Source organism: Arvicola amphibius, chromosome 9 (genome assembly GCF_903992535.2).
Source record: "Arvicola amphibius chromosome 9, mArvAmp1.2, whole genome shotgun sequence".
Classification (NCBI taxonomy): Eukaryota; Metazoa; Chordata; class Mammalia; order Rodentia; family Cricetidae; genus Arvicola; species Arvicola amphibius.
The window spans coordinates 114,775,495-114,786,485 of record NC_052055.2 but is presented as its reverse complement, the minus strand read 5'-3'; the positions used below and the strand labels follow the sequence as shown (position 1 = coordinate 114,786,485).

The following is a 10,991-nucleotide window of genomic DNA, read 5'->3' as shown; positions in this document are numbered from 1 at the left end:
GGCCCACCTCAGGCTGGATGGGGAAAGGGATCAGCCACTGGGCCTCAGCAAACAGCAGAACAGTTCAACTCCCAGCCCCTTCGGTGCTTCAGGGCTAGTGCCCAACCCACAGCAAAACAAATACGCTTGGCCGATGCCTTCCACTCCGCTGATCTGCTTGACGCCAGGTGCAGGACAGGAGCGAGCCATGCACAGCTCTTGCCTGCAGCCCTCATGCTGGATTCACTTTTGCCACGCCTTCCTGCCTCCCAGACCTGGCTGACCTGTCCCTGCTGAGTCTGTGTGTGTGACTTGGGCTCCACAGAATGACCCCCTGTGGCAGTCCACCATTCCAGGACACGGAGGAGCTCATCCCCACTCTGCTTTGCAGTGTAGTCCTGCCCTTGTCCCTGCCATAAGGAAGTCAGGGGAAACTGGGGATCTCCCAGCTTTCATCCCTTTAGACCCAGGGCCATCTCTGTGGTAGAGCCAGATGCATAGAGTGTGTGGAGTGTGTCGGGACAGACTCCGGCCCCGCTGTCCCTTCCAGGCGGGGAGGGATCAGCCGGTGGGGGTACCACAGGGTCCTGAGTGTGCAATAGCTAGGCAGAGGTTTTGAGGAATGGCCAAGGCCTGCCAATCAGGGCAATATGGTGATAATCTGTCTAAGGAGGCAGGAGAGGATAGGGAGACTCTCAGAGAACTGGACATTGCTGAGTCCAGGCGTGGCTGCTCTGTTTAAGCCCTATCTAGGTTCAGGGTGAATCTTTCACAGATCCTTTCCGGGCTAGGGTGCTAATGAGGAACAGCTGGACTCACAGCTGGAGCCAGTGACACCTGTTGACCACCAGGGGGAAGGTTACCTATGATATTCCTCCATAGCAACCTGCTGGATGGCTGGGGCAGGTCTCCTCCAGCAGGGGGCTCAGTTCTGCCTCTGACTGAGAGCCCAGGGTGGCCTGCTGCCATGACACAGCTCTTGCTTTCTGATCTGTCTTTGCTTGGCTATGGTGCCGCGGGTACTTTATAACCGATCGAATGTCCTTTTCCCTGATAGCAGGCTCTGGGGTAGAAGACCCAAGGCAGACGGAGTTCCTAATCTAGGCAAGGGCCTCTCTCTGCCTCCACTCTTATGTGTGAGCAGCATGAGACCCAACCTACCCAACCACCCACGCACTCCTTACCCATCTGACTTGGACCCTTAGGAAATGGCAGCCCATCCCCCATGCTGTGCCTCTTTCTGTCCTACCCACACTAGACCCACGGTTCTGACTTTCTCCAGTGGCTGTGGCCTTTAGTCTTCAGGGTGTAAATCTCTTCACACGGCTTTTGACCAGGTACCCTGCTGTCTCTCAGCACCTTGGGTAATTCAGTCGACATCTCTGAGCTTGCCCCTCATGCTCACTGATATATGGGAGGGGTAGAGCATCTAGCACAGACAGACCCTGGTACTCTGCAAGTATCAGCCAATAACAGTCACCACCCAACTGTTTCAGTCACCGGGGACATCGTCACAGTAATACCTCCTTAGTCAGACTCCATTATTCTCCAACCCCCTTCCGCCCTCCCCTCCCCCGCCCTCTCCTCACTTCTGCCTCCACAGCGGCCCTCAGCTGTGGTGTGACATGCAGGACCTTCTGTGCTGATCCTGCCTGTGCTCTTCCCCTGGCAAAGACTGTGAAGCCAGCAGCCTGCCCTGGCTTTAGCTCTGCCGTGAACAGGGTGGTGCTCAGTGCAAAGCTCCCCCACCTCCCTGCCCCGGGGCAGGTGCTGGAGTAGGAGACAGGAAGGGAAGGTGAGGTTAAAGAAGGTCTCCATGTCTCCGCAGTCCCACTGCCTGAGCAGCCATGAAGTGTACCAGAGACATCCCAGGTGTAGAGTGGCTTGAAGTGAATGACGATTAGATGTCATTCAGACCATCTCAAGACGTCTGAGAATGGAAGCCTTGAGCCGTGCGTGCTCAGTGGTGGCACACAAACAGCGCACGCTCACGTGGGCCCTGGAGCCACACTCCTGCGTGTCTGTGTAGGTAAAGGTCCGGGAGCCACTTCCCAGCAGTACCAAGTTCCAGGGGAGTCCCCGCCGTGCATTTTGCCCACCATCTACGTCTCCTTTCGTGAACTTTCCTTAGGTAAAGGGGTTTGTAAGCAAATGTCACGGCGTCAATAAGGCCCTGTCTCTCACCACACTAGGGCTTGCCTGAGCCTCTCTCTTCATGGTCTGTGAGCAGGCAGAGGTCAACACGGACGGCTCCTGGTCCACACTGATGACCCCAGGGTACAAAGGTGTGTACCACCTTTAGCCTGCTGTGTGTGGGGGGATGTCTTTCCAGGAAGATGTCTTTCTAGCAGATGCTGGGGGAGGCACTGGGGGGAGCACTAGGAGGAAGCACTAAAGGGGAGCATTGTGGGAAGCCATAGGGGGAGCTCTGGAGCCAAGACAACTTCATGTCAGCATGATGGACAACACCCTCCTTCCTGAGGTCGGGCTGAGGGCGTTCCTTGCTAAAATCATATTCTTTGGTATTTTCAAAGTCAAAGGAATAGCCAGGCTTCACCAGCCAGTTCTCCTTTATCTGGATGGCATTAGTGGCAAAGGTCATCCGGAAAACGTGGAGCTGCTAAATGAGCCTCCCCCCCCCCCCCCACACACACCAAGTGTCTGCTGCCAAGACAAGCAGGATCCTTGGGACAGGTTTCAGCTACAATACTATCAGCACAGTCGCACAGTCTAGTCAAGCTAGGTGACCCCACTCTAGGTAGGGGACCCCAGAGTTACAACTCCTGAGGGATGGAAGGACAGCCCCCTGCCTTGGTCCAGAGTTGTATTTGAACAGAAGAGCCTGTCTACTTCCTGGCGGTGGACACCTACCTGGCCCTGCCCCTCCCACAGTGTGGCCCTGGGGAGCCCGTCAGGCCCTGCTTGCTCTCCTTGGCTACTCCTGATGTAGGTGTCTCTTGCTGGACGTCTGCCTGCTCTTTGTAGGTCAGCTCACACGTGTGAGGTGCCTCCCGGCCACGCTGCTGCTACTTCTGCACTCTGGCTGCTCTGCAGTGTCCCCCGCCAGGCGCAGGTCTTCCTACGGCTGCTGAAACTGTGGTGTGGGAGAAAGATGGGTAGCTAGTGAATGGAGCAGGCGGGGCACCAAAGCGGGGCACAGTCCTACCCTAACTGTCCATCCTGTTCCTGCCTTGGCGACCCCTCTGAAGCACTGGATCTTGAGAATGAAGAGAAGCAGCCTGGCTTTTGGTCTCAAGTGGCGGGCAAAGAAGTTTCTCTGTTTATGGACACGTGATCTGAATTTCAGGAAATGTGTTTCATCACCACGAGGCTGCGGGGGAGCTGGGAGAGCATGGTGGGGGGCAGTGGGCTGCCATCCGGGAGCGCTATCTTTTGCTGTCTAGAAACCCAGATCCAAGGGCTGGTCAGCTGGTCCTTGGTAAGTGGGCATTGGTTGCTAGGGGGCAATAAGAATAAAGGGGAAACTGTGGTCAGGCAGTGAGTTTGTGTCATGGGAACTACATGGGCAAGCAACTGTCACAGTGAGGGCACAGTGGAGTTGTCCTCTGCTAGATCACCAGGGTGCCAGATACCCAAAACCTGAAGCAAACACACTGATGACCCTACCCAGAATTCTTTTAGCAGTGGAACTGGGGGATGATGATGGATGCAGAAGTCCAGCTGTTCTCCAAATGGAACCCCAGCCAGTCCTACCTGCCGAGGTCAGGCTCCTGCCAGCTCTTCCTCTGAGTCTACCTGGATTTTAGTGGGGCTTGAGGGACTCCTCAAATCTCAGAATGGAACCTGATGTCATCAGGCCAGAGGTAGAGGCTCGGCGGGTGACCACACATTTTGATGTTCCCTAACCCAGAAACTGCTCATGGGTTCCTGAGGTGATACCCAGGAACCTACCAGCACAGTATCCTTGGGTATGGACAGAAATAACGGAAGTACTAGACAGAGGAGAGAGGCCTGTACAAAGGTTTGGAATGTGTGGGTGTGGGCAGGAGAGATGAGTTTTTGTGGAACTGAAGGGAGGTCAAAGGGCCTCAACAGAGACGAGAAAAGGACAAGTCGAGGGGAAGGGGCATGGTAGAAGAGACGCCTAGCTGGGCTCTTGGTTTTCCTTTGTCCAAGAGAAATAAGAAAATGGTCTGAAGCTATGTGTGCAGATGTGTGTTTGTGATAGTGACATGTATGCACTTATGTGCATGTGTATGTTTGTGTGTGTGCTCCTGCTTAAATATATCAGTGCAGCTGTTCCACAGAATGGCGTGTGTGTGTGTGTGTGTGTGTGTGTGTTCTATTAAATATCAGCGCAGCTGTTCCATGGGATGGGGTGGATGTGTCTGTGTGCAGTTCCACACGGCATCCTGGTACTCTAAAAGTGATGTGGCCATGGGCAAGAGGGACCAACTGGAGTGCAATGGAGAGGGGGGCTGGGAAAACCAGCCAGTGCATTACCTCACACTTACTTATGAAGCTATGGCTTTGAGCTTTGGAGCTTGGGGTTGTCTGCACTGGGTAAGGCAAAGACCGAGTCCCTACACTTGCTCCGGTAAAGGCAACAGAAGTCAGACCACAGATGGGGCATAAACAGCAGCAAATGACAAGGTGTCAAACTTTCTTGTAAAAATGGAGCTCCCATTAGGAGGGGAAGGTCAAAGGTAGAGTACACAGGCAGCAAGTCTGCAAAGGTAGGTAAGGCTGGCTGCCTAGCAGGTGACAAATGACTGCAAGCAAGTGGCAGAGGGTGTGCACAGGTGGGCATCTGGGGATGCAGGAGATGTTGGTGAAAAGGCTGAGGTACCCGTGAGAGGGCTGGCAGGACAGCTGGAGTGATGGTCTGACGGCAAATCAAAAACCACTATTGGAGAGGAGATGCTGAAAGTAGCAGGCATTTGGGGGTGGGTGGTCAACTTTCCTTGGAGTGTGGGACCTCAGTACAGACGCGTGGACTGTATCAGTATCAGCAAGTCCATCCCAGCCCTCCATCAGATGCATGCAGCCAGAGGCACGAAAAGCATAATGACTCTGCCCTGCAGTTTTTGGCAGCTGGTTTTCTTTGGCCCCCCAGTTCTTTACAAGCTCCATGCTGGCCTCAATCACGCCACTGCACAAAGACCATCAGTGTGCAGTGTGCAAACCCTGACCCCACACAGGGAATCCTCTACTGAAAGTCTATGCTCCTTCCGGTTCCAAGGCCAGAACTCTCAGTTTGTGATTGTATTCTATCACAAGTGCCAAGCATCTTCCTTAAGACCCCCCCCCCCCGCCTGAGTCTACAGCAACGGTTCTCAACCTGTGGGTTGAGACCCCTTTGGGGGGGGATCATGTGTCAGATATCCTACATATCAGATATTTATGTTATGATCCATAACAGTGGCAGAATTATAGTTATGAAGCAGCAACTAAATAATTTTATGGTTGGGGGTCACCACAACACGAGAAATTATATTAAAGGGTCACAGCATTAGAAAGGTTGAGAAACACTGGTCTAGAGTGTCCGACCCAAAAGGTGGTGGGCTAGCCAAGGCCCAGGTTACATCCTAACACACTGGTGGGCTACTCTATGTCCTCAAATATCACACACCTTGGGTGCATCAGGAGTCCCACTGTGTTGTACCCCAAGCAAAAAATTTGGCCTAGGGTATCTCTAGTCTTGCATATGTGGTTACAGGTCTTTTGGTTTTTCGAGACAGGGTTTCTCTGTAGCTTTAAAGCCTGTCCTGGAGCTAGCTCTTGTAGACCATACTGGCCTCAAACTCACAGAGATCCACCTGCCTCTGCCTCCCGAGTGCTGGAATTAAAGGCGTGTGCCACCACGGCCCGGCAATGGTTACAGGTCTTGAGGTAGAATCAGGGGTCCCTCTCACAGAGTCCTTTCTAATCCATGGGAGCCACTCTGGGGCTGCTTGCACTTGCCTGACCCTGGCCTATTCTTAAGTTTTCCACGGAGGACCAGTGTACCCCAAGTGGTGATGAACCTCAGTACTGCCCATGTCCTCCACCCCACTTTTTCGGTCACCTTTCACCCTGTCAGTGGCAGCTCTTGTGCCTCCCACGCTTCCGTGGCACCCAACCACCATGCCGTAATGTGGAGGGGGCAGAGGGCGGGTGGCTCAGTGGCAGCAAGCTGAGCTCCCAGGCCCCTCTTCCACACCAGGCTGTCAGGTAACAGGGGAAGTCTCAGCTCCTCAGCCACGCCATATCTCAGTCTGCAAGAACCAGTAGCAACAGCGCATCTGAGGTCCCCTGAGGCCGGCACCTGGGCCGTTCACACACTGCTGGCCTTTGGCTGCCCAACTCATTAGCCAGAAGGATTCCCCAGGCCAACAGAGCTCATTCATTTCTTCTCATGAGCTCGGCTGGGTGTGGTGGTATACACGCCATGAAAGGATTCTTTATGAATCCATTTCATTTGTATGTGTTCTTGAACAGTGGTGGGTAGCTTTGTGCTGGCCTCTGGGAGTGTTTGTCCCAGGGAAGTCAAGACAGTGGGCTTGGGGAGAAGGTAGTGGGCTGCACCAGGATTTCACTGTGCAGTCTAAGCAGCAGCATGCCTCCTTGGGCAGCTGGAGCCACCAGGGGAAGCAGGGCCCAGAAGACTGTGGCTACAGATACCCATTAATGAACACACCACCAGATACTGGAACCTCTCGCTTACCCCTGGAACTGAAGTCCCTGAGTGGACACCCAGTATGGCTTTATTTTAGAAACTGAAGAAAACGGAAAAGCTTGTGCCTGCGGCTGCTGCTGATAACCAGTTTCCTGCCCTCTTAATTCGGAAACATTTTCTCCTGCCCCTTCACGCCTGCCTCGCTAGATGCGTGCTCTCTGCTTCAGCTGCAAAACCGTATGTTCCTCGATTCCTTCCCTGCCGAGGTGGAACAGCCCTTGTTAGGTTTGTCCAGAGCCAGGCTCGGACTACAGGAGGAGAGTCTTCACGTTGTGTGGCCCTCTTGCCAGTTCTACTTCCCTTCTCTGTCTATCCCTGCACAAAGGAAACCCCAGAAGCCAAGACCCCACAGCTATAGACCTGTTCTCCGCAGCCAGATCTGTCCCCACACTGTAACTGCCTCGTCACTGTCCGGGGTCCCAGCAGACTCTTCAGGAATCCATTTTACTTGCGTGTGTTCTTGAACAGTGGAGGGTAGCTTTGGGCTGGCCTCCAGGAGTGTCTGTCCCAGGGAAGTCAAGACAGCGAGCTTGGGGAGAAGGTAGTGGGCTGCACCAGGGTTTCACTGTGCAGTCTAAGCAGCAGTTTGCCTCCTTGGGCAGCTGGAGCCACCAGGGGATGCAGGTGTTTAGGGAAACTCAGCCCAGGAGCCTGTGGCCACAGACACCAGGTGGACAGCTACACTCCCATCCCACACTTGTCTGCTCTCATCGACACCTGCACATGTGTAAGAGTAAGCGCAGGGATTGGTCCGTGACTTTGTAGAGGTCCAAAGAGAGAAGGCGACGCTCTCAGGGGAGGCTACAGAACTCAGCATTAATCACGCCCCTCCCCCTGCCTCTGTACCCCACTCTCTTTCCTAATCTGGCCACATCTGGATATAACCTGCTACAATGTTTTTCTTGAAATGGATACACATGCGCACCACACACACACACACACACACACACACACACACACACACACACACACACACACCTCCATACTTCAAGAAGAACTTTAAGCAGAAAGCCAGAGTAGTTCATCACAGAAATTATCTGGAATACACAACAAGGGGAAGGTCGTGTTTTTGCTGCTAGCCCGGGACTCACGTCTGCGGAAGAGCCAGGCGAGGTCACTCATTTATTAAACAGCAAGGATTAGTGCCTGCTGGATGGGGAGAGCCACACTGGCACCAACTGAGATTTTCTCCCCAAAGACAGAAGATTGTGAGATGTAGAGAGGATTACCTTCCTCACGAGAAAGGCTAGCACAGGACCTCCTAGGGTTTGGTGGCCACCCTGTCTCTTGCTGGGAGACGGAGATGGAGACGCTGGGTTCTGGAGCCACTGTTTTCTGGGAATGCAAATGGGATGAACAGAAGGCTTGGGCCTAGAGGACCTCTCTCTGGGACACTCGTGGGATTAAGACTCCTGGGCTGTGGCATCGACACTGTACCCCTTGTCTTTAGGCTGGAGACCCCTCTTCATCCCCTTCTCTGCCCGGCTGCACTTTCCTGTGTAGCAGGACATCCTCCACGGCTTTGGTTAGCATCTCAGATCTGCGTCTGGGCCTACGGCTCTCCACTCTCAGAGCCATGTGGGCAACACAACCTCTCTGCCCGCTCAGACTTAAGGTCCCAGTATGTATCGCTCTGCACCGTGCAGGGGGACATGGGAGGACAAGCTGAGTCTGTGTAACAGCTCATGCTATGGCTGGAAGATAACCAGACAGTTTCTGACACAGACCAGCGTTGCAGTGGCAGGGACACGGTGGCGGGTAGAGGATGGCACTGGTGAAGAATGGCTGACTTCACAGCAAGAGAGCGGGCCCTCGGTAACCTGGAGATTATGCCCTCACCTCAGAGGGAGGGTCTAAAGTCTGGGGTGGTGCTCTGGAGGCTAGCACCAGGGCTAGGAAACTGTGCTGGATGGGGGAGTGTTCTTGGGCAGGGTCGTGCAGGAGCGACTGCCATGTGGGACGCCACAGCTGCCACCAGGCTCCCAGAGCAGCTGTCTCCCTGGGTTTGGAAGGGGCACTTCCGTATTACAGCCCTCCATGTTACAGCGTAAGATGCCAAGTGGACATCTCGGCAAGGCTGAGCACAGTCAGTGTGTGTGCTGGGGAGTGAGTCATAGCTAAACCACACTCATCTGGATGATGGGCACACGTTTCCACACTCATCCTGATGACAGGAGCACACGTTTCCACACACATCTGGATGACGGGGGCACACGTTTCCAAACTCGTCTGGATGACAGCGGCACACCTTTCCACACTCATCCTGATGACAGGGATACACATTTCCATACTTGTCTGGATGACGGGGCACACATTTCCACACTCATCTGGATGACAGGGGCACACCTTTCCACGCTCGTCTGGATAACAGGGACACACGTTTCCACACTTGTCTGGATGATGGTGCACACATTTCCACACTCATCTGGATGACAGGAGCACACATTTCTGAGCAGTGGCTGTTCAGGTCTCCCTGAGCCTTAGGATTGAGGGCAGCCCCCGAGGCCACCGCTGAGCGGTGCCAGTGAGGATGTGGGAGACAGCCATGTACACGCAGACCCCGTTCTGGCTTCCCCTGTGCCTCTTCCCTCAGCCAGGGTAGACTGCAGGGAAGGTCTGATAAGTTCATTTAGGCTTTTGATACAACATGTATTTTGGGATCAAAAGCCACATCTTCCCAAAAGAGATAAAAACCTCTGCTTGTCTCGACGCCTGTGACACTGGACAAAGACAGGGTAGGCAATTCCACCAAGAAACCGCTCTAGTGGGAAGAGAGCTCAACCATCTCTCCTTCCTGTTAACCCTACCAAAAACCCCAGCTTCTGCTTCTTGGGTTCAGGTTCTATTTTACACCCTCAGGGCCACAGTGCCTATCACACGTGACATTTTCCCCGACCGCTTTTAAAGTAGAGTATGAGGCCAGCTCCATGGTAGTACTGGATTTTGCCCCAGGAAGAAAGGGCAGACTGGTCCCTCCCTGGCCTCAGGGCTCTTGGGTCCCCCCAGGGTACCCTTCCTGACCATGCTGTGAGTGTGGTCTTCCCTGAAATCCCCACTGTGGGCTTATCTGGGCTTCTGCTCTACCCCCACCCTGCAACTGCCAGCTCTACTTCCTTCAGAGCAGGTGCTCTGTGAAAAGATTTGCAGAACAGATGGATGGATAGATGGTCCAATGCTGAAAGATGTTTGCGCAGAGCTCGGAGCTTCCCAGCGTTCCCTTTGGAGTGCGTTACCTAACGTGACCTCGCTTAGGAGCCTGCGATGGAGGGGTCGCACACCAACAGCCCATATGGATCTCAGTCTCTGAGGTCTCCGCTGGACCTGGCTCTGCTGAGATTCCAGGGACCCTCTATCTGCTTCCCTGACTTTCTGGCTCCTACTTTCCATACATCTCCCTTAGATGGGTATCCCACCCATCCTTCCTGAACAGGAGGCCCGTCCAACAAAGACCCCAGACTTAGAAGTTTCTAGTTCCCTCATCCACATGGGCAGGAGTCCCAGGCTTCTCTCACTGCCGAGCCCTCCTTGCCTGAGATAATCACTTCCTACATATTCTGTGCCAGGCACGTGCTCATCCTGTGCCCTCTCCTCCCAGGTTCCTAGGCTCTTAGGCCATATTTTCTTCCTGATTCTCTAGCCCTCAATTGGTGTCTTTCCCTCCTGGTCCCTGTCCCAGTCCGCAGTTATATTCTCTTTACAGCCCTCCAGCCCTAGCCCTGTGTCCTCTGCCCCACCTCCATATTCCATTCTCTCCTCATCATCCTGGCTGAGGACCCCGTTTCCAGTCCTTGTCGCCCCTGCTCGTGCCCTCTCCCTCTGGTCCCTGTCTAACTATGTCTCTTACTGCTTCCTGGACCTCTGTCCCACTTTCCATGCCAGGAGCATCTCTTCCCTTCAGGTTGCCCCTAGACTCTCCCTCTACCGAGCCTGGCAACTTCTAAGAGTCCTTAGAAAAAGGGGCTTTCAGGTTGGCCTTCCCTGGGAGCTGTTACTCATTACCGAGCAGTCCCCTCCCACCCTTGGTCTGTCCCTTGTGACTTTATGTTTGTTGTACATCAGTTTACATTTTCTCAAGTAGAAAGACAACACCTCCCATGCGAACAAACAGTAGACACCCGCAACCGAGGAGACCAACTTTAAATGTAATCAATTATTAAGATGCATTTCTGATACCCATTAATCACCAAACACTGGTATCAAAGATGGGGCTGTTGGCTTGCTGCTTTAATGAGAAGAGATTTATAGAGAACGCTGAGGAACAAAAGCTAAGCACTTTAAATGCTTCCTTATCACTTAATACAGATGGGAGTACATTCCCGTGAGAAGGTGCAGT

General features: G+C 53.7%; 1 protein-coding gene across 1 annotated transcript in view; it reads left to right on the top strand.

Annotated features, from left to right (window-relative positions):
* Window positions 1-10,991, top strand: part of Rsph14 (radial spoke head 14 homolog) — a 73,276-nt gene that overhangs the window by 39,790 nt on the left and 22,495 nt on the right. The window lies entirely within an intron of this gene.